Genomic DNA, 24,269 nt, shown 5'->3' on the forward strand with positions numbered 1-24,269 from the left:
GCTGTAGCTTCAGAGACTCTGCCCTGGCTGCAGAAGCAGCCATCAGTGAAGGGAACCAGGAGAGTTGGTATTCAACGCAGCATGGTAGCAGTGGTTAGCACAGTTGCTCCACAGCTCCAAGGTCCCTGGTTAGATTCCCGACTTGGGTCACTGTCTGTGCAGAGTCTGCACGTTCTCCCCATGTCTGCGTGGGTTTCCCCTGGGTGCTCCGGTTTCCTTCCATAGTACAAAGATGTGCAGGTTAGGTGGATTGGCCATGCTAAATAGCCGTAAGTGTCCCCAGAAAGGTTAGGTGGGGTTCCAGGGAATGGTTGGAAGTGTGGGATTAAATGGGGCGCTCTTTCCAAGGGCCGGTGCAGACTTGATGGGACGAATGGCCTCCTTTTGCACTGTAAATTCTATGATTCTATTCCGGTGCAGAAGCACCAAAGCCCCAACCCCACTTTGAAGTCAGCAGCGGAAGTAATATCCCATAAGCTCCAGCAGGCTGGCAGTGCTATGGAGTTCTTAAAGCATTTTAAAAACAATTTTAATGTTTCAAGCTTTTTATTTGCTTTTACAAGTTTATATAACCTCTAATTTAACGCAAGTAAACGGAAAATTCTTGACAAGAATGGAAAAAATATTTATAATGAAATAAATGGTAGGGTGCATCAGGTAACTGACAACATTGATTATTTTATTATTAATCCACAATGGATTAGAAGCTGTTCCCAAATGCATTATGACTCGGAGTGCATTGATATTTCCATAAACAGAAGGAATTTGCAGTGGACGAGAGTTGTTTGTAAGTGGGGTGGTAAAAGGTTGCATGGAGCGTGGAAGAGCAGAGTGTCAATTGTTCAGCAAATTTACTTTTAAATACATTTTGAGGCCTTCCCGATATATTTGCTGTTCATCACTTTCAACCTGGATCTTATGTCAAGTCTGTATCCTGGAGTAAATTTTTAGGCAGGTTCAGGGCATATAGTCTGAATGTACAAAGACGGATCAGTGTATGTCACCTATGAAGGCCAAATATAATTTGCTTTTTTCATCCCCCTGCTGCACCTCGCAAGGTGTAAAAACTCCATTAAATCCCCCAGGCCCGCCAATGCTCTCGGCGGCCTTAATACCCTCGAACCCAACAGGATCCGTCCCCGCATCACCAATGAGGCAGGCAAGGACATCAGCAGTTCCGGCACATCTGAAACTCCAAATACAGCCGCCAAAGGACAGGGCTCCAGCTCAATATTTAGGATGGCCGACATAGTGCTAAATAAGGATCTCCAAAACCCCCAGCTTGGTGTGTGTAGTGCCTGGGCCCTCTCAAACAGCGGTGTCATGTCCACCCTCTCAAAAAACTGACTCATCCTAGCCTTAGTGAGGTGCACTCGAAACACTATCTTTAGCTGGATCAGGCCGTCCCACATGACGACGTGGCATTCACCCTCTGCAGCACCACACTCCATACCGCCTCCTCCAATATTGGCCCCAATTCCTCCACCAATTTACACCTTCCACCGAACTCAACTCTTCCCCTACAATCCATTCATACAAGCCAGACAGGCTGCCCTCCTCTGACCCCAAACAGGAGACAATCCTCTCCAATAAGAATGATGGTGGCACCACCAAGAACTCCTAGAAAATTCTCCTAACACTGCTCGATGCCTTGAGGTACCTAAACATGTCCGAACCGGACAGCCCAGATTTCTCCTTCAATTCCTCCAGGCTGGCAAACTGTCCTCCAGGAATCAATCACTCCCTCTTTTAAGTTAATTTTTAAAAAACTGTTTTAAAGTATTGTTTAATGTGTAAAACCATTTTTGTGTTCAAGTGTAATTGTATTTTCCCCCCTTATTTCTTAACGATGTAATTTATTTACAAGAAAATCATCACAAGTAGTTGGGAACATAATTTCCGGATTTCAGAATATGCTGACCATGTATGGTTGGCAGTTGGGCTTTGGAGCTAAATCATGAGTATGTAAAACAAGTAACCGCTGTTGCCCAGTAACCACCCTCGGGGCTTGATGCAATGGCTAAATGACTGAGGAAACTGGCGCAATGTGATAACAAAACCAAGGCCAGGATTGTGGGCATTCAGCATCATGCTTTTCCAAACCTAGTCACAAATCAAACGCACATTCAGCAAATGATAACCTTTGTGATTGCAGTACATCTTGGCATTTTGAAGTAGTTTCTGCAAAACCACCGATAAATAGTTTGCGGTAATATCGCGTGGAGTGAATGGAATTGGCTGAAGGCTGACGTGTTGCGGGGACATCCGGAGGAGGCCGAGATGGATCATCCACTCAGCACTTCTGGCTGAAGAGTGTTAGACCATAAGACATAGGAGCGGAAGTAAGGCCATTCGGCCCATCGAGTCCACTCCACCATTCAATCATGGCTGATTTCAACTCCATTTACCCACTCTCTCTCCATAGCCCTTAATTCCTCGAGAAATCAAGAATTTATCAACTTCTGTCTTAAAGACACTCAACGTCCCGGCCTTCACCGCCCTCTGTGGCAATGAATTCCACAGACCCACCACTCTCTGGCTGAAGAAATTTCTCCTCATCTCTGTCCTAAAGTGACTCCCTTTTATTCTAAGGCTGTGCCCCCAGGTCCTAGTCTCCCCTGCTAATGGAAACAACTTCCCTACGTCCACCCTATCTAAGCCATTCATTATCTTGTAAGTTTCTATTAGATCTCCCCTCAACCTCCTAAACTCCAATGAATATAATCTCAGGATCCTCAGACGTTCATCGTATGTTAGGCCTACCATTCCTGGGATCATCCGTGTGAATCTATGCTGGACCCGCTCCAGTGCCAGTATGTCCTTCCTGAGGTGTGGGGCCCAAAATTGTTCACAGTATTCTAAATGGGGCCTAACTAACACTTTATAAAGCTTAAGTAGTACATCCCTGCTTTTATATTCCAAGCCTCTTGAGATAAATGACAACATTGCATTTGCTTTCTTAATTACGGACTCAACCTGCAAGTTTACCTTTAGAGAATCCTGGACTAGGACTCCCAAGTCCCTTTGCACGTCAGCATTATGAATTTTGTCACCGTTTAGAAAATAGTCCATGCCTCTATTCTTTTTTCCAAAGTGCAAGACCTCGCACTTGCCCATGTTGAATTTCATCAGCCATTTCTTGGACCACTCTCCTATACTGTCTAAATCTTTCTGCAGCCTCCCCACCTCCTCCATACTACCTGCCCCTCTACCTATCTTTATATCATCGGCAAACTTAGCCAGAATGCCCCCAGTCCCGTCATCTAGATCGTTAATATATAAAGAGAACAGCTGTGGCCCCAACACTGAACCCTGCGGGACACCACTCGTCACCGGTTGCCATTCCGAAAAAGAACCTTTTATCCCAACTCTCTGCCTTCTGCCTGACAGCCAATCGTCAATCCATGTTAGTACCTTGCCTCGAATACCATGGGCCCTTATTTTACACAGCAGTCTCCCGTGAGGCACCTTATCAAAGGCCTTTTGGAAGTCAAGATAGATAACATCCATTGGCTCTCCTTGGTCTAACCTATTTGTTATCTCTTCAAAGAACTCGAACAGGTTTGTCAGGCACGACCTCCCCTTACTAAATCCATGCTGACTTGTCCTAATCCGACCCTGCACTTCCAAGAATTTCGAAATCTCATCCTTAACAATGGATTCTAGAATCTTGCCAACAACCGAGGTTAGGCTAATTGGCCTATAATTTTCCATCTTTTTCCTTGTTCCCTTCTTGAACAGGGGGGTTACAACAGCGATTTTCCAATCCTCTGGGACTTTCCCTGACTCCAGTGACTTTTGAAAGATCATAACTAACGCCTCCACTATTTCTTCAGCTATCTCCTTTAGAACTCTAGGATGTAGCCCATCTGGGCCCGGAGATTTATCAATTTTTAGACCTCTTAGTTTCTCTAGCGCTTTCTCCTTTGTGATGGTTACCATATTCAACTCTGCCCCCTGACTCTCCGGAATTGTTGGGATATTACTCATGTCTTCTACTGTGAAGACTGACGCAAAGTACTTATTTAGTTCCTCAGCTATTTCCTTGTTTCCCATCACTAGATTACCAGCGTCATTTTGGAGTGGCCCAATGTCTACTTTTGCCTCCCGTTTGTTTTTAATGTATTTAAATAAACTTTTACTATCATTCCTAATGTTACTGGCTAGCCTACCTTCATAATTGATCCTCTCTTTCCTTATTTCTCTCTTTGTTATCCTCTGTTTGTTTTTGTAGCCTTCCCAATCTGACTTCCCACTACTCTTTGCCACATTATAGGCTTTCTCTTATGCTTTGATGCATTCCCTAACTTCCTTTGTCAGCCATGGCTGCCTAATCCCCCCTCTGATAACCTTTCTTTTCTTTGGGATGAACCTCTGTACTGTGTCCTCAATTACTCCCAGAAACTCCTGCCGTTGCTGTTCTACTGTCTTTCCCACTAGGCTCTGCTCCCAGTCGATTTTCGTCAGTTCCTCCCTCATGCCCCTGTAGTTACCTTTATTTAACCGTAACACCTTTACATCTGATTCGACCTTCTTTCTTTCAAATTGGAGATTGAATTCTACCATATTATGATCACTGCCTCCTAAGTGTTCCCTTACTTTAAGATCTTTAATCAAGTCTGGCTCATTACATAACACTAAGTCCAGAATGGCCTGTCCCCTCGTGGGCTCCATCACAATCTGTTCCAAAAAGCCCTCCTGTAAACATTCAATGAATTCCCTTTCCTTGAGTCCACTGGCAGCATTATTTACCCAGTCCACCTGCATATTGAAGTCCCCATGATCGCTGTGACCTTGCCTTTCTGACATGCACTTTCTTTTTTGTGGTGCATCTTGCGCCCCTGGTCCTGACCACTGTTAGGAGGCCTGTACATAACTCCCATTATGGTTTTTTTGCCTTTGTAGTTCCTCAACTCTACCCACAGGCTCCACATCATCTGACCCTATGTCGTTTAGTGCTATTGATTTCATTTCATTCCTAATTAACAAGGCAACCCCGCCCCCTCTGTCTTTTCGATAGGTTGTGAATCCCTGGATATTTAAATGCCAGTCCTGAACCCCCTGCAACCACGTCTCTGTGATGCCTACCACATCATACCTGCCAGTCACAATCTGGGTCACAAGCTCATCTACCTTGTTCCATACACTGCGCGCATTTAAATATAGCACCTTTAATTCTCTATTGACCGTCCCTTTTTGTTTTCTTAAGTGTGGTGGACCTTGGTTTACTGAGCCTTTCCATACACTGCGTCATATTTTGTGGGATGGGGACTATCGTACCCTCTCCTGAGTTCTGTCTTTTCGTGCTTTTTTGTATTCCTAAGCAGCTACGCTTCCCACGGATTACTTCACCTCTTGGTTCCCTGACTTTCCCTCCCCCCCCACAATCTCTAGTTTAAAGTCCTATTGACCACCCTATTTACTCTCTTCGCCAGAACATTGGTCCCAGCTCGGTTCAGGTGGAGACCATCCCAACAGTATAGGTCCCCCCTGTCCCAAAACTGATGCCAGTGTCCCATGAAAAGGAACCCCTCTTTCCCACACAACTCTTTCAGCCACGTGTTAACTTCCCTTATTCTTGCCTCCCTATGCCAATTTGCACGTGGCTCGGGCAGTAATCCGGAGATTATGACCCTTGAGGACCTGTCTTTTTAAAATTTGAATCCTAGCTCTTTATAATCTCTAAACAGGTCCTCTTTCCTAGACTTGCCTATGTTGTTGGTACCGACATGGACCACAACAACTGGATCCTCCCCCTCCCTCTCCAGTATCCTTTCAAGCCGGTCAGAGATGTCCCGCACCCTAGCACCGGGCAGGCAACATACCATGCGGGACTCTTTATCCTGCTCACAAAGGATACTATCTATCCCCCTGATAATAGTTGCAAATGCTTCAGCCTTATCTATTGCACTGATGTACTGGGCTCCTCCATCATCGAGAATCAGGATATTTGTGGAGCCTCCTCCTCCAGTGAGTTGTTTAATTGTCCACCACAATTCTTGACTGGATGTGGCAGGACTGCAGAGCTTAGATCTGATCTGTTTAGTGTGGAATCGCTCAGCTCGGTCCATCATAGAAGAATCATAGAAGTCTACAGCATGGAAACAGGCCCTTCGGCCCAACCAGTCCATGCCGCCCAGTTTTTACCATTAAGCTAGTCCCAGTTCCCCGCACTTGGCCCATGAGATATTATCTGTTGTAGTATGATTCATGAGTATGACTAGATCAGACTGTTGCTTGGTTATTCTGTGAGACAGCTCGCCCAATTTTGATACTAGCTCCCAGATGTTAGCGAGGGCGTTGCAGGATCAACAAGGCAGAGTTTGCTTTTATCATTTCCGGTGCCTCGGTCAATGCTGGGTGGTCTTTCTGGTTCCATTCCTTTCAGCCTTTCTAGTGGTCTTATACAACGGAGTGGTTTGCTAGGCCATTTCTAGAGGGCATTTAAGATTGCTGAGTTGGGAGTTGGTAGATTTCCTTCTCTAAAGGGCATTAATGAAACATCAGTTTTTACAACAATTGACACTGGTTTAACGGTTATCATTAGGCCTTTAATTACAGATTTATGTTTAATTAAAATTCCAGCATCTGCCAAATAAGATTTGAACCTGGGTTTCCCAGAGCATTACCCCAGGTCTCTGGATTACTAATCCAGTGGCAATACACTGCCGATGGCACATTGCAGAAGCCACGATCCTGAATTAGTCACTGATACCCTCTAGCTGTTTCCCTAGGCACCATGAACTCAGCTTCACAAAAAAGTCGACACCTCATCAGCAATGAATCGTGCTGGAAATGTTACAGATATCACTTGCTCCAGCCTGGGAAGATCCAACATGAAGAAATTCAGGACCACACAACATTTACTGGTAGCACCATTCAGCTACAATGCACATGCTGCCCCTGGTTTAGAGTGAGGCAAGCAAAAAGTGCTTCCCGAAGTCCACAGATAGACAAGAGTCCTTCATCACCACCTCCTATTGTCCTATTCTTCCTGCCTCTGCTTTATATACCTTTCATACTGCAACCCAAGAGATATTGCAACTGGGAGTGAGCGATCTGATGAAAACACAGTCACAAGCAAGATCCTATCCACATGCAGTGCCACTACAAACTTCAACCAATGCTTTCAACCATCAGGTACTTCCATAAATTCAAAAAGAGCCAGCAGAGGTTAAAAGCCTGTAGGTTAGCTGTTGAGTAATGAGCCCAGCAAAAAGTGCTCGTGGGAGGTGTGGGGAGGTCCTTCTGCCGTTGAATGCATGTTCAGCTGTGCACTTTTAAGAAGTGTTATCTGCAGCGTCAAAATTGCTATGGCGCAGGAGGCCATTTGGCCCATCGTATCCGCATTGGCTCGCCATGAGGATCATGACTGCGTGCCATTCCTGTGTCCATGCCCATTGCTTCTACTCAAATAATCATCCAATGCCTTCTTGAAAGCCTCGATTGACCCTATCTTCACCACATTTCCAGGTAGTGCATTCCAGACCTGTGCAAAAAAAATGTTCTCACATATTTGCTTCATATGCAAATCACTAAATCTGTGCCCTCTCGTTCTTGATCCTTTTTTGAGTGAGAACAGTTTCCTCCCATGTACTCTGTCCAGCCCCCTCATGATTTTGAGCATCTCTATTAAATCTAGTCACGACCACCTTCGCTCCAAGGAGAACAGTCCCAAACGCTCTAATCTATCCTCATAACTGAAATTTCTCATGCCTGTAATCAGTCTTGTAAATCTCTTCTGCACTCACATCCTTCCAATAGTGTGGTGCCCAAAACTGTTCACCAGTCAGTTTAAAACTCAGGGTCGCGACCCGCAGGTGTCGGTAGGGTCGCAGGGCCATGGGTTGTGGCATTCCCGAGCACGGGAAGTAGTGTCCAACGGCCACGACCAGCTTTCCAAATGCTGGCCATGACCGGCATTCAAAATGCCATGTAATAATAATAATGACCGCTTATTGTCACAAGTAGGCTTCAATGAAGTTACTGTGAAAAGCCCCTTGGGCGCCACATTCCGGCGCCTGTTCGGGGAGGCCGGTACAGGAATTGAACCGTGCTGCTGGCATGGTTCTGCATTGCAAGTCAGCTGTTTAACCCACTGTGCTAAACCAGCCCCTGTGTGCACACTGAGCATGCAGGCCAGTGGGGCAGACAGCCTCCTCCTGACGTCAGCGATTTAAAAAAAAAAAATCCATGGAGTCTTCCCAACAGAAGCGGCGGCAGAGAGGTCACGTGCCCTGTACATGGATGTCATGTGTTCTGGGCGTGAGAAAGAGTCCTCCATTTTGAGCTGCCAGCAAGCAAGCAACAGCATGAAGAATTGAAAATGGATTATTTCACAAAAAGGAAGCGAGGACCAGAGACACAAACAGGCCAGGATCTCAAGTAAATCTGACAGACAGAGCTGCTCAGGAGAATCTGCGGCAAGATGAAGCAATGGTGGTGTGAGCTGCTCAGGAGAATCCACAGCTGGACAAAGAATTGCTGTTGTAAGCCCCAAGGCCTCTGATGAACAGCCATTAAGAAGCTGAAATCAGCCCAAGGTGGAAGAGCAGGAAAGGATGGGATTGGGAGCACAGATCACGGTAGAAGTGGTGAAAGGAATTAGGAACATGCAGACGGGAAAGGCCCCGGGACCGGACGGATTCCCAGTTGAATTTTACAGAAAATATTTGGACTTGCTCGCCCCGCTACTGACGAGGACCTTCAACGAGGCAAAGGAAAGGGGACAACTGCCCCCGACTATGTCAGAAGCAACGATATCGCTTCTTTTAAAGAAGGAAAAGGATCCGCTACAATGCGGGTCCTACAGACCAATCTCCCTCCTCAATGTAGATGCCAAGGTCTTGGCCAAGGTAATGGCAATGAGAATAGAGGAATGTGTCCCGGGGGTGGTTCATGAGGACCAAACTGGGTTTGTGAAGGGGAGACAGCTGAACACGAACATACGGAGGTTGTTAGGGGTAATGATGATGGCCCCACCAGAGGGTGAAACGGAGATAGTAGTGGCGATGGATGCCGAGAAAGCATTTGATAGAGTGGAGTGGGATTATCTGTGGGAGGTGTTGAGGAGATTTGGGTTCGGAGAGGGGTATGTTAGATGGGTGCAGCTGTTGTATAGGGCCCCAGTGGCGAGTGTGGTCACGAATGGACGGGGATCGGCATATTTTCGGCTCCATAGAGGGACAAGGCAGGGATGTCCTCTGTCCCCATTACTGTTTGCACTGGCGATTGAGCCCCTGGCGATAGCGCTGAGAGGTTCCAAGGGATGGAGGGGAATACTTAGGGGAGGAGAAGAACACCGGGTATCTTTATATGCGGATGATCTGCTACTATATGTGGCGGATCCAGCGGAGGGGATGCCAGAAATAATGCGGATACTTGGGGAGTTTGGGGATTTTTCAGGGTATAAATTGAACATGGGAAAGAGTGAGCTGTTTGTGGTGCATCCAGGGGAGCAGAGTAGAGAAATAGAAAACCTACCGTTGAGGAAGGTAACAAGAGACTTTCGTTACCTGGGGATCCAGATAGCTAAGAATTGGGGCACATTGCACAGGCTAAATTTGACGCGGTTGGTGGAACAGATGGAGGAAGATTTCAAGAGATGGGACATGGTAGCATTGTCAATGGCAGGGAGGGTGCAGGCAGTTAAGATGGTGGTCCTCCCGAGATTCCTTTTTGTGTTTCAGTGTCTCCCGGTGGTGATCACGAAGGCTTTTTTCAAAAGGATAGAAAAGAGTATCATGGGTTTTGTTTGGGCCGGGAAGACTCCGAGAGTGAGGAAGGGATTCTTACAGCGTAGTAGGGATAGGGGGGGGCTGGCACTACCGAGCCTAAGTGAGTATTATTGGGCCGCTAATATTTCAATGGTGAGTAAGTGGATGGGAGAGGAGGAAGGAGCGGCGTGGAAGAGATTAGAGAGGGCGTCCTGTAGGGGGACCAGCCTGCAGGCTATGGTGACAGCCCCATTGCCGTTCTCACCAAGGAACTATACCACGAGTCCGGTGGTGGTAGCTATACTGAAGATTTGGGGACAGTGGAGACGACATAGGGGAAAGACCGGAGCACTGGGGGGGTCCCCGATAAGAAACAACCATAGGTTTGCCCCGGGGGGAATGGATGGGGGATATGGAATGTGGCAAAGAGCAGGTATAACGCAATTGAAAGATCTATTTGTGGATGGGAAGTTTGCGAGTCTGGGAGCGCTGACCGAGAAATATGGGTTGCCCCAAGGGAATGCATTCAGGTACATGCAATTGAGGGCTTTTGCGAGGCAGCAGGTGAGGGAATTCCCACAGCTCCCGACACAAGAGGTGCAGGACAGAGTCATCTCAAAGAAATGGGTGGGGGACGGTAAGGTGTCGGATATATATAGGGAAATGAGAGACGAAGGGGAGACTATGATGGACGAACTAAAAGGGAAATGGGAAGAAGAGCTAGGGGAGGAGATTGAGGAGGGGATGTGGGCAGATGCCCTAAACAGGGTAAACTCGTCGTCCTCGTGCGCCAGGCTAAGCCTGATTCAGTTTAAGGTATTACACAGGGCACATATGACTGGAACACGGCTCAGTAAATTTTTTGGGGTGGAGGATAGGTGTGCGAGGTGCTCGAGAAGCCCAGCGAATCATACCCATATGTTTTGGTCATGCCCGGCACTACAGGGGTTTTGGATGGGGGTGACAAAGGTGCTTTCAAAAGTAGTAGGAGTCCGGGTCGAACCAAGCTGGGGGTTGGCTATATTTGGGGTTGCACAAGAGCCGGGAGTGCAGGAGGCGAAAGAGGCCGATGTTTTGGCCTTTGCGTCCCTAGTAGCCCGGCGCAGAATATTGCTAATGTGGAAAGAAGCCAAGCCCCCGGGGGTGGAGACCTGGATAAATGATATGGCGGGGTTCATAAAGTTAGAGCGGATTAAGTTCGTCCTAAGGGGGTCGGCTCAAGGGTTTACTAGGCGGTGGCAACCGTTCGTCGAATATCTTGCGGAAAGATAGATAGGGGAGAACAAAGAAGGCAGCCGCAGCGGCCCAGGACTTTGGGGGGGGGGGGGAGAGGGATGGGGGGGGGATGGGGGGGGGGGTGGCCTGAGACAAGGCAGTTGCCAATTAGGGCTAGTTTTTTTTTTTTTTTTTTGTTATTTAATATTTATTTATTTGTTGTTGTTTTTGTTTAAATTTAAAAAAGGTCATTATTATCTGTATTGTTACAATGTTGTGTAAAGGATGCACAATGTACTGTGTTGGTTGACCAAAAATTTTCAATAAAATATTATTTAAAAAAAAAAGAAGCTGAAATCAGAATCAAAGCAGTATAAAGATGATTTTTTGAAGTATGGCTTTATCAATTGTGCCAATGAAAATCAGGATGCAAAGCCCATCAGTGTTATATGCAGGGAATTACTGGCAAATGAAAGTATAAAAGCCTCAAAGCTTCAAAGCCATTTGAACACTAAGCGTGGCGAGTTAGAGGACAAATCTCTTGATTTTTTTTCCAAGGATGCACGAGAACTTAAATCATCAGCCGAAGTCCTTAGCAGAAATGTAACATCGAATGACAAAGCAAGTGAGACCATGAGGAGCTGTCGCATTAAAGATGAGAAAAAAATGGTGGGTAGCGAAGGTCGGCCGGCGTGTGTCGTGAACATCAGCAGGCTGTTAAAGGTGGGTCTCGGGGAAATAAAGTTTGAAAAACATTGCTGTACATAATACTCCAGCTCCACTCTAACTAGTGTCTTGTATAAGTTCAGCATAACCCCACTGCTCTTGTATTCTGTGCCCCTATTATCAAAAATGGTAGCGCTGGCTTCAAATCAGCATTACACACTATTGACTTCATAATCTGCCTATTCTGCAAACTTCTAGTGCGAGTTGTGTCAAAAGTATTCATGTATATGGCAGCTCAGTGGCACAGTAGTTAGCACTGCTGCCTCACAGCACCAGGGATCCGGATTGAATTCTGACCTCAGGTGGCCATTTGTGTGGGGTTTGCACATCCTGCTCGTATCTGCGTGGGTTTCCTCCCACAGTCCAAAGGTGCGCAGCTTAGGTTGATTGGCCATAACAAAATTGCCCCTTAGTGTGCAGGTTAGGTGGGGTTACGGGGATAGGGCAAGGGAGTGAGCCTAGGTAAGTTGCTCCTTTAGAGGGTCGGTGCAGACTCGATGGGCTGAATGGCCTCCTTCTGCACTGCAGGGATTCTATGATTCTATACACGGTGGCACAGTGGCTAGCACTGCTGTTTCACAGCATCAGACACCCGGGTTCAATTCCGGCCTTGGGTGACTGTGTGCGCGGAGTTTGCATGTTCTCCCCATGTCTGCGAGAGTTTCCTCCAGGTGCTCCTGTTTCCTTCCGCAGTCCAAAGATGTGCAGGTTAGGTGGGCTGGCCATGCTACATTGCCCCTTAGTGTCACAATGATGTGTTAGGTGGGGTTATGGGGATAGGGTGGAGGCATAGGGACTTTTTCCAGAGGATCAGTGCAGACTCGATGGGCCGAATTTCCTCCTTCTGCACTGTATGCATTCTATTCTATCTCTACCGCCATTTTGGTTCCAAAACATCATCTGTCATGCCAGAGAGAAAGATTTGAATGGAGGAAGAGTAAAAAAAAGTTTCACTATTTACACAGATAAGTTGGAGGTGGGAGGGTCAATACAGAGTCAGAAATCTTGATCTAATTCAACATGTCTATCATTCACTTTTTAAACTGAGCCAGCTCATTAGTTACTGAACATGGAAGTAAAATGCTAATGTGCGGTAAAAAGCATGAGGAGGACTTGGATTACTCAGTCTCAATTTCCATATTCAAGCGACCAATCCAAACATGCAACTTGGAAAAATTCAAGAGTTGGAATGAGAAGTTCCACAACTGATTTGAGACAGGCAACGGTTGTGCTATATTTAACTAACTCCTCCAATGATGTGCTACTCGGAGCTGAGGAGCCCGAGCGCCAGTCTTCCCGAGCAATGGAACAAAAGGTTGCTGGTGAAATCAATAAGGCATGGCTATGGGTGTTCCAGGAGAGCAGCAAGAGTGCTTTGCCATGTTATTGAATTCAATGCAAAAGTTAAGGTGAATCAGGTGCAGATTTACCTACATTCTGCTGTGCGCTTTATCCTACCCCACCCCTCCCCCCGCCTCACTCGTCCTTCTCAGACCTACTCCACATCACACTTCAGCCAGTTGTCTTACATATTCACCCGTCCTTCTCTTACGGTGCACTTCCTCACCCCCATTTATTCATCTCGCCAATCACCTTTGTGGCCATCTAAAATGGCCGCCTGCAAATATCGATGGGAAATTTGGCCAAGCCTGAGCACAGACAGGCTGCAGCCTGCAAATACATAAAAGCTGCAGCTCAGATTTATGCAGAAACTAACATCGGAAAAAGGCCATTAACAGGTCTTCACAGGACAATGGGCTCCAGGTAGAAACTGACAATGAGTGGCAGACTCAGCAGAGACTGCTTTCCTTATTTGGGAAGGCTTATGTGCTTCAGACACCAACGGCTATGGCTGACCGGGACCCGCCAGCTATCAAGGTGTCAGCTCCCAATTGGTCAGGACCGATCAGGGTGATTGAGACCTGATCGATCCATTGGACCTTCACCTGGGACCGCCCAAAAGAGCACGAAAGCTCCAGGGACAAAAGGTGCTACCTAGCCCACCACACGCGCTCTCGACTGCAGCCTTCCAGACTACAGCTTCAGCAGCCAACAATGGTGAATCCATCACCAGCCAAGAAGAGCGCCATCCACAGAGGGACCAGAACAAAGGACACAGACAACCAGCTACAAGAACTCCAGCACTGCCAGACTGCAGGTAAGGCCATATCTACTCTGTACTTGCCAGTCACCTGGAAGTTAAGTTAAGGTCGTTTTAGTGTATTGGTTTATGTTCCAGTATGTATGAACGTGTGATTGATTAGTATTAACCATGTGTGTGTATTAATAAACTATTATTGCATTGAACAACTTGTGAGATCATTTGTCCACCGTATACGGGTTAAACACACACTGTGGTTTAGAAGGTACAACACCTTCATCCATACGTAAATTCCTATCTTTCCCCAATAGTCACCCTCACCAAATTCACTCCCAACTTATGTCTGAACAAATGGTACAGCCACTCATCAGTTAACTCTAGACGTGACTATTCCAACTCACTCCTGGATGGTTTCCCACATTCTACCCTCCATAAACACAATGTTATCAAAAGTCTGCTGCCCATGTCCTTACTTCTATGGAATGAGTGAGGGAGGAGGTCCGGGGGTAGGATGCGGTCCCGCTGTCATTGGCGGGGAGGGTGCAGACTGTCAAGATGACGATTCTCCCGCGGTTCTGGCTTGTTTTTCAGTGTCTGCCCATCTTTATCCCACGGTCCTTCTTTAAGAGGCTGAATAAAATTATTCTGGGATTTGTATGGGCAGGGAATTCTCCACGGGTGATGCTTGAAAGGAACAGAGGAGAGGGGGCTGGCGTTGCCGAACTTCAGCAACTGGGCGGCCAACATAGCGATGATAAGGAAATGGATGGTGGGTGCGGAGTCGGTGTGGGAGCGGATGGAGGCTGCTTCGTGCAGGGGCACTAGCTTAGCAGCCCTGGTCACTGCACCTCTGCCGCTTTCGCTGGCACGGTACTCCACTAGCCCGATAGTGGTGGCGGCTCTTCGGATCTGGGGCCAGTGGAGGAGGCATGTAGGGGAGGAAAGAGCATCGTTGTGGACTCCAATCTGCGACAACCACCAATTTGCACTGTAGAACATGGACTGAGTATCGACTGTGGAGGAGGGCGGGGATTGTGAGGATGGAGGACCTGTTCCTGGAAGGGAGCTTTCCAAGCATGAGGGCGCTGGAGGAGAAGTTTGGGCTGACGAGAGGGAACTACTTTAGATACTTGCAGGTGAGGGATTTTGTACGCAGACTGGCGCCGTCCTTCCCACGTCTCCTGCCGAAGGGCAGGCAGGACAGGGTAGTTTCTAGGGGAGAGGTGGGAGAGGGTAGAGTTTCAGACATCTACAAGGAGCTAATGAGAGCGGAGGATATGCAGACCGGGGACCTGAAGCTTAAGTGGGAGCAGCAGCTCGGGGGGGGGGGGGGGTTGGAGGACGGTATTTGGGCAGAAGCCCTGAGCAGAGTAATCACAATCGCAACATGCGCCAGGCTCAGCCTGATCCAGTTTAAGGTCGTGCACCGGGCCCCCCGGATGAGTAAATTCTTCGGGCTGGAGGACAAGTGTGCTAGATGCGCCGGAGGGCCGGCTAACCATGTACACATGTTCTCATGTTCTGGCCGTGCCCTAAACTCGGGGGGGGGGGGGGGGGGGGTTGGAGGACGGTATTTGGGCAGAAGCCCTGAGCAGAGTAATCACAATCGCAACATGCGCCAGGCTCAGCCTGATCCAGTTTAAGGTCGTGCACCGGGCCCCCCGGATGAGTAAATTCTTCGGGCTGGAGGACAAGTGTGCTAGATGCGCCGGAGGGCCGGCTAACCATGTACACATGTTCTCATGTTCTGGCCGTGCCCTAAACTCGGGGGGGGGGGGGGGTTGGAGGACGGTATTTGGGCAGAAGCCCTGAGCAGAGTAATCACAATCGCAACATGCGCCAGGCTCAGCCTGATCCAGTTTAAGGTCGTGCACCGGGCCCACATGACGGTAGCCCGGATGAGTAAATTCTTCGGGCTGGAGGACAAGTGTGCTAGATGCGCCGGAGGGCCGGCTAACCATGTACACATGTTCTGGCCGTGCCCTAAACTCGGGGGGGGGGGTGTATTGGCAGGGATTTGCAGATGTCATGTCCCGGGTGTTGAAAACTGGGGTGGTAATGAGTCCGGAGGTGGCAATCTTTGGGGTTTCGGAGGACCCAGGAGTCCAGGAAGAGAGAGAGGCCAATGTTCTGGCCTTTGCTTCCCTGGTAGCCCGTCGACGAATACTGTTAGCATGGAGGGACTCAAAGCCCCCGAGGGCTGAGGTATGGTTATTAGACATGGCGAGCTTTCTTGGCCTAGAGAAAGTCAAGTTCGCCTTGAGAGGTTCGCTACTAGGGTTCGCCCTAAGGTGGCAGCCATTTATTGACTTCTTCGCAGAGGGGTAAGTGTCAGCAAGGGGGGGGGGACTATAGTAGAGTAGAGTAGAATAGGGGGATATTGAGGCAGGTCCATGCGTGAACAGAGCCGTGGTTTGCATTATGTTTAATGTGGAATTTGTGTCTTGACTTCTTTTTTTTTGTTTGTACTGTACAATGTCATTTTTTCTATATGCCTAAAATACCTCAATAAAATAGTTTGTTAAAAAAAAAACATTATTTTTTAAAAAGGTGATAATTCCCGAAAGGAGCTGAATCCTGCTGAGGATGCAACTTCATAGCACTCATGAAGACCAGTAAGGCAAGTTGTTGCATTGACAACTTGTGAATTGCCTCGATGAGGGCAAGATGAAAAGCTTCAAACAGCATCTGGTCTTTTTTCAGCTATAAAAAGAATTTTGTGGTCAAAGAGTGTGGAAGCAGGGAAAAAAAATCTATGGGTTCTGCTGGAAATCAGAACATCCGAACCAAGAGCAGGATTAGGCCATTCAGCCCCTTGAGCCCGCTCCACCATTTAATAAGATCTTGGTTGATCTGACAGCTGCCGCTGCAGTATAATGGATTGCCTGTTCAATGCCATGATCACAAAAAGCCATATGCACCAAATGCGGTTTGCACTTGACAATTAGAGAGAGAATGATATCAAAAAAGCTGGTTCAATCAAGCGAAATCTCTAGAAACTGAACATTACATCTTTACGTTCACTCACATGCATCAGATGAACAAGATTATTGGAGACTTATTCACATCAATGGCAAATCCAAGGTATGTTAACACTATTTATGCAATCTCAATATACAAGTTACCCAGGACAGGAATAAAACAACCATATGGACGCAGTGGCTCAAGCTGGTGGCTCACCACTACGTTCTCTGGGGAAATCAGGGATTGTCGTGTTGGGTGTTCTGCTGCACAAATGATCCAACACAGCTGTAGATGGTACAACTCTGTTTTATTGTCTTAACAACGGTTACAACTAACTGCTGGCTTGGGTACGTGCTTCACCAGCTAACCTGTGGACCCAGCCCTGTCACTATCTTAGTGAGGCACTCAGCACATGGACTATGTCTGAGTGGCACGCTGTGAGCTCTGTGCTCTGAGCTATCTCCTGGTAGAATGAGCGGGAACTGTGGTGTTCCCTGTTTTATAGTGCGTGTGCTGGTTGGTCCAACTGCCTGTCCATCAGTGTGTGTGTGATTGCACCATGATATGCTGATGTGGATATCATGACAGGGATGAGTGCCAAATGTTGGCCTAGGTAGTAATGCCCACATCTTAAAATAATTTTTAAAAAGGAGAGCGGAGTGAAGGCTTCAGGAAATATAATTTTTATATTTCATAAACACTCAATCATAACTGTTTGATGTCCTTTTATGTCAAATCAGAAAACACTCTGCTGACTATTAAACAATAATGAACTATTTTGTTTGTTTTGTCTGCAAAGCTATGCTAGGCTTTCCGGTACTTATTTTGCAACCTTTTCAATTTTCATTACATCCATTTCATTGGTGTTTACAGCCAACTGTTATTGATAAAGATAAAATCAGAGTAGAATGAGAACACTTTACAATAAAAGCCAGAAGTCTTTAATGCAACATCACTGTAGGAACTGGAAACTGACTGGATCTTCTATTAGTTCAACAGCTGTCAGGAGCGGAAGTGTAATTACGATCAACACTTGAACAACCAACCACAAATAATCAACAAAATAATTACGTTGGCCTTAACGGATTTTCAAAAGCTTCCCATTTTTGCAACTTTATCGCCCTTCAGGAGGAAGAGGCGTACATTGATCATAACTCCCAATTTGTTTCTTGCCTCAAAACAAAATATCCAAACTAAAATCGATAGTTATTATCTTCACTCTAATTTTCAAAAGATGTCTCCATTTTCTCAGCACTCCAAAAGATGCTATTTTAAACTCAAGCCTCTTGAAAACTGTACAAACTCTGCAGTGAGTTAACATTGAACATCAGGTGTCCTGGCATGATGATACTTCTTTACTGAGCTTCGAATTGTTGTCCTTCTGATGAGCAGTTCGATGGAGAATTATCTTAGACTGTGGCACTACATTGGAGCAAGCCCAAAAAAATTAAATGCACCAGCCGGGTGGGTGCGCGTTTGCGCGCATGTTGGAGCAGTGTTTCGGGAAGTGAAACACTAACTCTAAAAGTGGGCAGATATCCCGACTCATTTTTAGGAAGAACTAAAGATGGCGGAACAACTCAGGCTAGGCAGCAAATGTGAAGAGAGAAACGCAGTTAAGGTTTGTCGATGACCTTTCAGAAATAGTTAATTTTCACATTTTCAGTAGTTTCTTCAGACTGTCTCAAAATATCGTATATTCTTCTGCAAAGTCAAATTTGAGACCAAGGTTTCAAGTCAAAAGTTATGCGGTCCACTTTTGCACAGGTAATGTTAGAGGGGCTGACAGTCATACCTGATTTGAGTCCCAAGTGAAATCCAAATAAAGCCATCACAGTGGAATAAAGTAAAACCCCAAACAGTAAAGACTTCACAATATCCAACATTTATCATTTTTTTTAAATACAAAATATATACATTTCATCCAGTGCAATAAAAAGATATCAAATTAATACATCGCATTAAAATCCTTCAAAATCAATCATCTGGACCATAGAGCAATTTGTCTCAATCGCCTTGGATGTACAACATTGTATGGATCTTCCTACTCGAGTGATCATTGGTAGTAAGGTTAGCATCATCATTCGATAAATCATCCTCTATATCACTGAGTGCATTCGATGTTCCTCCTTACAGAAATACATTTTTGATCACGTGAAAGTTAATTCCACGCATCTACAACCCATCAACACAATACCGTTGGGCAGCACGGTAGCATAGGGGTTAGCACAAATGCTTCACAGCTCCAGGGTCCCAGGTTCGATTCCGGCTTGGGTCACTGTCTGTGCGGAGTCTGCACATCCTCCCCGTGTGCGCGTGGGTTTCCTCCGGGTGCTCCGGTTTCCTCCCACAGTCTAAAGATGTACGGGTTAGGTGGATTGGCCGTGATAAATTGCCCATAGTGTCCAAAATTGCCCTTAGTGTTGGGTGGGGTTACTGGGTTATGGGGATAGGGTGGAGGTGTGGACCTTGGGTAGGGTGCTCCTTCCAAGAGCCGGTGCAGACTCGATGGGCCGAATGGCCTCCTTCTGCACTGAAAATTCTATGATCTATGAGTGAGTGTACTCACATATTTCTGTCCTTGCATGAATTTTCTTTTGTTTTCCTACATCCAACTGTTCAGCATCTTCCAGATACTGCCCTTGAGATTTATGTATACACATCCAAGGGGTAAATTAAGATCGCTGGGGATTACTGCCACAGAGTTGGTCAATCTTACATCGTCAATGAGATGGGATTTGAATATGTCCCAGACAAGCCAACTATTTTTCTTTGTATAATGTCCTTGGCCTCAAATTCGATACCAGAGTATTTCTTGCAACCGGTTTTATTCCTATGGAACATACCATTCTGAAAATTCTCTTCAGGGAGAGCTTTGTGCTTGAATACCACCATTGGCTTTAATTTTGTGCCACCCAAGATGAAACCAACATGAACTGTCATCTTGTGGTAAGTGATCTTTACAAGGACAGTTTTTCACCAATCTTAGTAATTGTCTTAATTGCTGGCATGTCAAATTTCATCACCGTCTTGCCCATATGTGCAATTCAGACCAACCTTCCCTTGATGTCAGGTGAGCAAAGGGTGGAATTTGTTGATGTGTTGTGGCAGACAGTGTAATTTTCATTTTATGACAGAATACCATGAATACTGTGGGGCAGCACAATGGCACAGTTTTCATCACTGCTGCCGCACAGCGCCAGGGATCCGGGATCAATTCCACCTCGGGTGACTGCGTGGAGTCAGCATGTTCTCCCAGTATCTGCGTGGGTTTCCTCTGGGTTCTCAGTCCAAAATCTGCAGGGTAGGTGGATTGGCCATGCTAGGATTTCCCCTTAGTGTCCAAAGATGTGCAAGATGGGGTCATCTTTCGGAAGATTTGATGTCTCGATGAGCCAAGTGGCCTCCTTCTGCACTGTAAGGGTTCTATGAAAAATAAATTTTGTCATTTCATGAATCATGTGCACCATCTGGCACGAGTTCTGAGTTCTGGAATACCATCTTTCTTTGCTTCTGAGACGTTGAGTCTGGTGTCTCTGCAGGTGAGAGGAAGTTATTTTTTGCTGATGCCTATTAATCCATTCTGCTACTTGTTTCTCCATTTGAAATTGAGTTGCGTGCTAGTCATTCTTTCTCGAAGTTATGATAGATCATGTGGTGCACAATTACCCTGTTGACTGGCTCGGAAATTGTCACAAGAATTGACAGATGGATAATCTAAAGGATCCCGCTTGTGCCTTTAAATTAATGAACCAGAGTAATTACTTGTATGTAATCAATCACAAGTTTGATTTCAGAAAAATCTTTGCACGAAGTGTATGGAAAATTACATCTTTTTAGACCAATCATCATGGGGTAAACCTTTACATGAGAATCTATGGTAAATTAAAATCACTAATTTAAAGTATCCAGTATTTTAGCAATACAGTTATATTCACAGGGTTCAGAAATCATCGAGCCGGCAAGAACTAGTAAATATAACCTTGAGGACAGCGTTATCTCAGAAATAATCAATGTTACTATAGTGACAGCAAAGCGTGGGATTAGCTGTACCCATTAGCTTTCACATCACTTCAGGTTCATGATTGTTCTCAAAGACCAAGCAGAATTTCCTCTGGATGTTCTCAGAAGCTTTTAAGACGCTTCTATATATGGAGAACTGAGATTACATGTTAAGCCTCAGCTGCTCTTGGGCTTTAAAAGGCATTAACATACATCATTTCACATTATTTGCCTTTCATTTTTTATTTATTTACTTATTTTTACACAACACACATCAAACACAACCAAAACCAAAAAGAGACCAAATCACATAACAAATAAATAAGCGTGGGTTTCACCCCCACAACATAAAGATGTGCAGGTTAGGTGGATTGGACACGCTAAATTGACCATTAATTGGTAAAGATAAATAATTTGGTACTGCAAATTTAAAAAAAATAAACTTGACAAGGCAATCGGGGAGGAGAGGAACACACACACACACACACACACACACACACACACACACACACACACACACACACACACACACACACACACACACACACACACACACACACACACACACACACACACACACACACACACACCCCCTTCACTTGCTCCACCAACCGCGCCAGATTCAATTGATGTAACTGCTCCCATTCCCGCGCCACCTGGATGCCCAACACACCCCCACGACCTTCGCCCATTCTCTTCTACTGCCCCCTCGCCTGGAACGGAAAGACCTCACTCTTCCCCATGTTTAGCTTATACCCACCCAGCGAGGCCCCGTACTATCCCTTTCCAATCCCTTGATGTTTTAAGCGCCAATACCAGTGGCTCTATCACCAGGGCAAAGAACAACGGGGAGAGTGGGCATCCCTACCTCGTCCCATGATGCAGCCTAAAATACTACATACTCACCCGGTTCATCCTTACACTCACTGCCAGCGCCCGATACAACAACCGGACCCAATCCACAAACCCCTGCCCAAACCCAAACCGCCCCAGTACGCCCCACAAATATTCCCATTCTAACCGATCAAGGGCCTTCTCTGCGTCCATAGGGACCGTCACCTCCGCATTCCGACCCTCCAAGGACACTATAATGCTCAACAAACGCCTAACATTAGCCAACAGATGCCTCCCGTTTACAAACCCCATCTGGTCTTCCCCCATCACCCTCAGCACATGGGCCTCAATCCTCGAGGCCAAGATCTTTGCCAACAACTTGCCATCTATATTCAGCAGTGATATCGGGCAATAGGACCCACACTGCTCCAGGTCGTTATCCTTCTTCAAAATTAAAGATATCGAGGCCTGCGATAATGTTGGTTGAGGGGGGGATGCGACGAAGGCTCCCCCCTCCTCATTAAATGTCCTTACCAGCAGGGCCCCAGGTCTCTCAAAAGCTTTTTATAAAATTGTACCGGGAAGCCACCTGGGCCTGGGCCTGCATTGCCCCATACCATCCATCTCCTGCACCAGTCCAATGATGGGTGCTCCCAACCCCATTACCATGGGAAGTCCAACCCGCCCTGTTCGGTAGCTCCAATTCATAAAGCGTCCTGTAAAACTCCTCAAATACCAAGTGTTCACCCCCACCGGGTTCAGTACTATCCTCCTTCCCATCCTTCAACCTTCCAATCTCCCTCGCCACCCTCCTGCTTCCAGAGGTGGTGGGCCAGCATCCTACTAGCCATACTCATACACTGCCCTTCTGCAACTGCCCTACTGCCTTCCCCGGACACCAGCCAAACTCCATCTGGAGCTTCTGCACCTCCTTCAATAATCCTGTCTCCGGGGCCCCTGAATACCTCCCGTCCACCCGCAGAATCCCATCCACCAACCTTGCCATATCGCTTCGCTCCACCTTCTCCCTATGCGCCCGGATCGATATGAACTCCCCCCTAACCACTGCCTTGAGTGTCCCCCACAGCGTGGCAGCAGAGACCTCACCTGTATCATTTAGTTCCACATCTCCACACCCCCAGAATGTGACCCTCACCCGCTAACAACCCACCGTCCAGCCTCCACTCCGGGCGCTGGGCACCTCCCCCCCATCCGATCCACTTGCAAGTCCACCTAATGCGGAGCATTGTCTGAAAGCACGATTGCAGAGTACCCCAAGTCAACCAACCCCGCCAATAACGTTTTGCCCACCACAAAGAATTCAATCAGAGAGTACGCCATGTGCACAAGGGAGAAGTATGAAAACTCCTTTGCTCTCGGCCACCCAAACCTCCATGGGTCCGCCCCCACCCCCCATGCGCTCCACGAACCTTTCAGCTCCTTTGCCACCGTTGACACCCTCCCCGATCTCAGGCTCGACCGGTCCAAAACTAGGTCAATTACAGCGTTAAAGCCCCCCCCGCGCATAATCAACCGGTGTGAGTCCAGGTCCGGGTTCTTCCCCAGCACCCGCCTCAAACTCCACATCGTCCCAATTTGGGGCATAAATATTAACCAAAACCACCGGCATTCCCTCCAGCTTCCCACTCACCATCACCAACCTTCCCCCAAATCTGGTACTATATTCCCCACCTCAAACACCATCCGTTTATTTACCAGCACCACCACTCCCCACGTCTTCATGTCTAATCCCAAATGGAAAACTTGCCCTACCCACCCTTTCCTTAGCTTTGTCTGATCCCCGATCTTCAAGTGTGTTTCTTGTAAAAAGGCGCCATCCGCCTTCAAGCTCCTCAGTGCATGAAAACACTTACCGTTTAAATGGCCCATTCAGCCTTCTCACATTCCATGTGACCAGCCTGGTCGGAGGGCTCCCTGCCCCGCCCCGCCTCCCTTGCTGATCAATCAGATCCCTTCTTGGGTCAGCCACCGGCACATGCCACTCGACCCTCCAGGCCCACCCTCGGATGTCCACCGTCACCACTCCCTCCCTTGCTACGCCACAACAGCAACAGTCAGCAACCCGCCCCCCCCCCCCCCCCCCGAACAAAACAACAACTCCCTCTTCTACACCAACCACCTGATCACCCCACTGCGCTGCCATTAAGTAACCCACACAGTTGGCCTGGCAGCCCCTGCCCAAGGCTGCTTGAGCCTCCAACCACCCCTCCCCCCCACCCCCCGCTCACACCACACAAGCAACAATGAAACAAGAAAAAAGTTGCACTCACCCTCAACGCAACAAAACATCTTGAAGGAGAAAAGTTTTCCAACAAGCGAGAAAAAAGATACAAGAAAAAGCACCCATCTCCTCACCCGTCCTCCATAGTTCATAGAACATAAAACATAGAAAAATACAGCACAGAACAGGCCCTTCGGCCCACGATGTTGTGCCGAACCTTTGTCCTAGATTAATCATAGATTAACATTGAATTTACAGTGCAGGAGGAGGCCATTCGGCCCTTTGAGTCTGCACCGGCTCTTGGAAAGAGCACCCTACCCAAACTCAACACTTCCACCCAACACCAAGGGCAATTTGGACATTAAGGGCAATTTATCATGGCCAATCCACCTACCCTGCACATCTTTGGACTGTGGGAGATTGTGTATTGAGTCTGAAGTGATAGGAGAAGTCTTGAACGAGTACTTTT

At 47.0% G+C, this 24,269-nt stretch overlaps 1 protein-coding gene across 4 annotated transcripts in view; it reads right to left on the bottom strand.

The window, feature by feature from the left end:
- The window catches only part of LOC140419086 (zinc finger protein 292-like), a 277,845-nt gene that overhangs the window by 86,368 nt on the left and 167,208 nt on the right, over window positions 1-24,269 (bottom strand). The window lies entirely within an intron of this gene.

This window comes from Scyliorhinus torazame, chromosome 1, assembly GCF_047496885.1.
Source record: "Scyliorhinus torazame isolate Kashiwa2021f chromosome 1, sScyTor2.1, whole genome shotgun sequence".
Classification (NCBI taxonomy): Eukaryota; Metazoa; Chordata; class Chondrichthyes; order Carcharhiniformes; family Scyliorhinidae; genus Scyliorhinus; species Scyliorhinus torazame.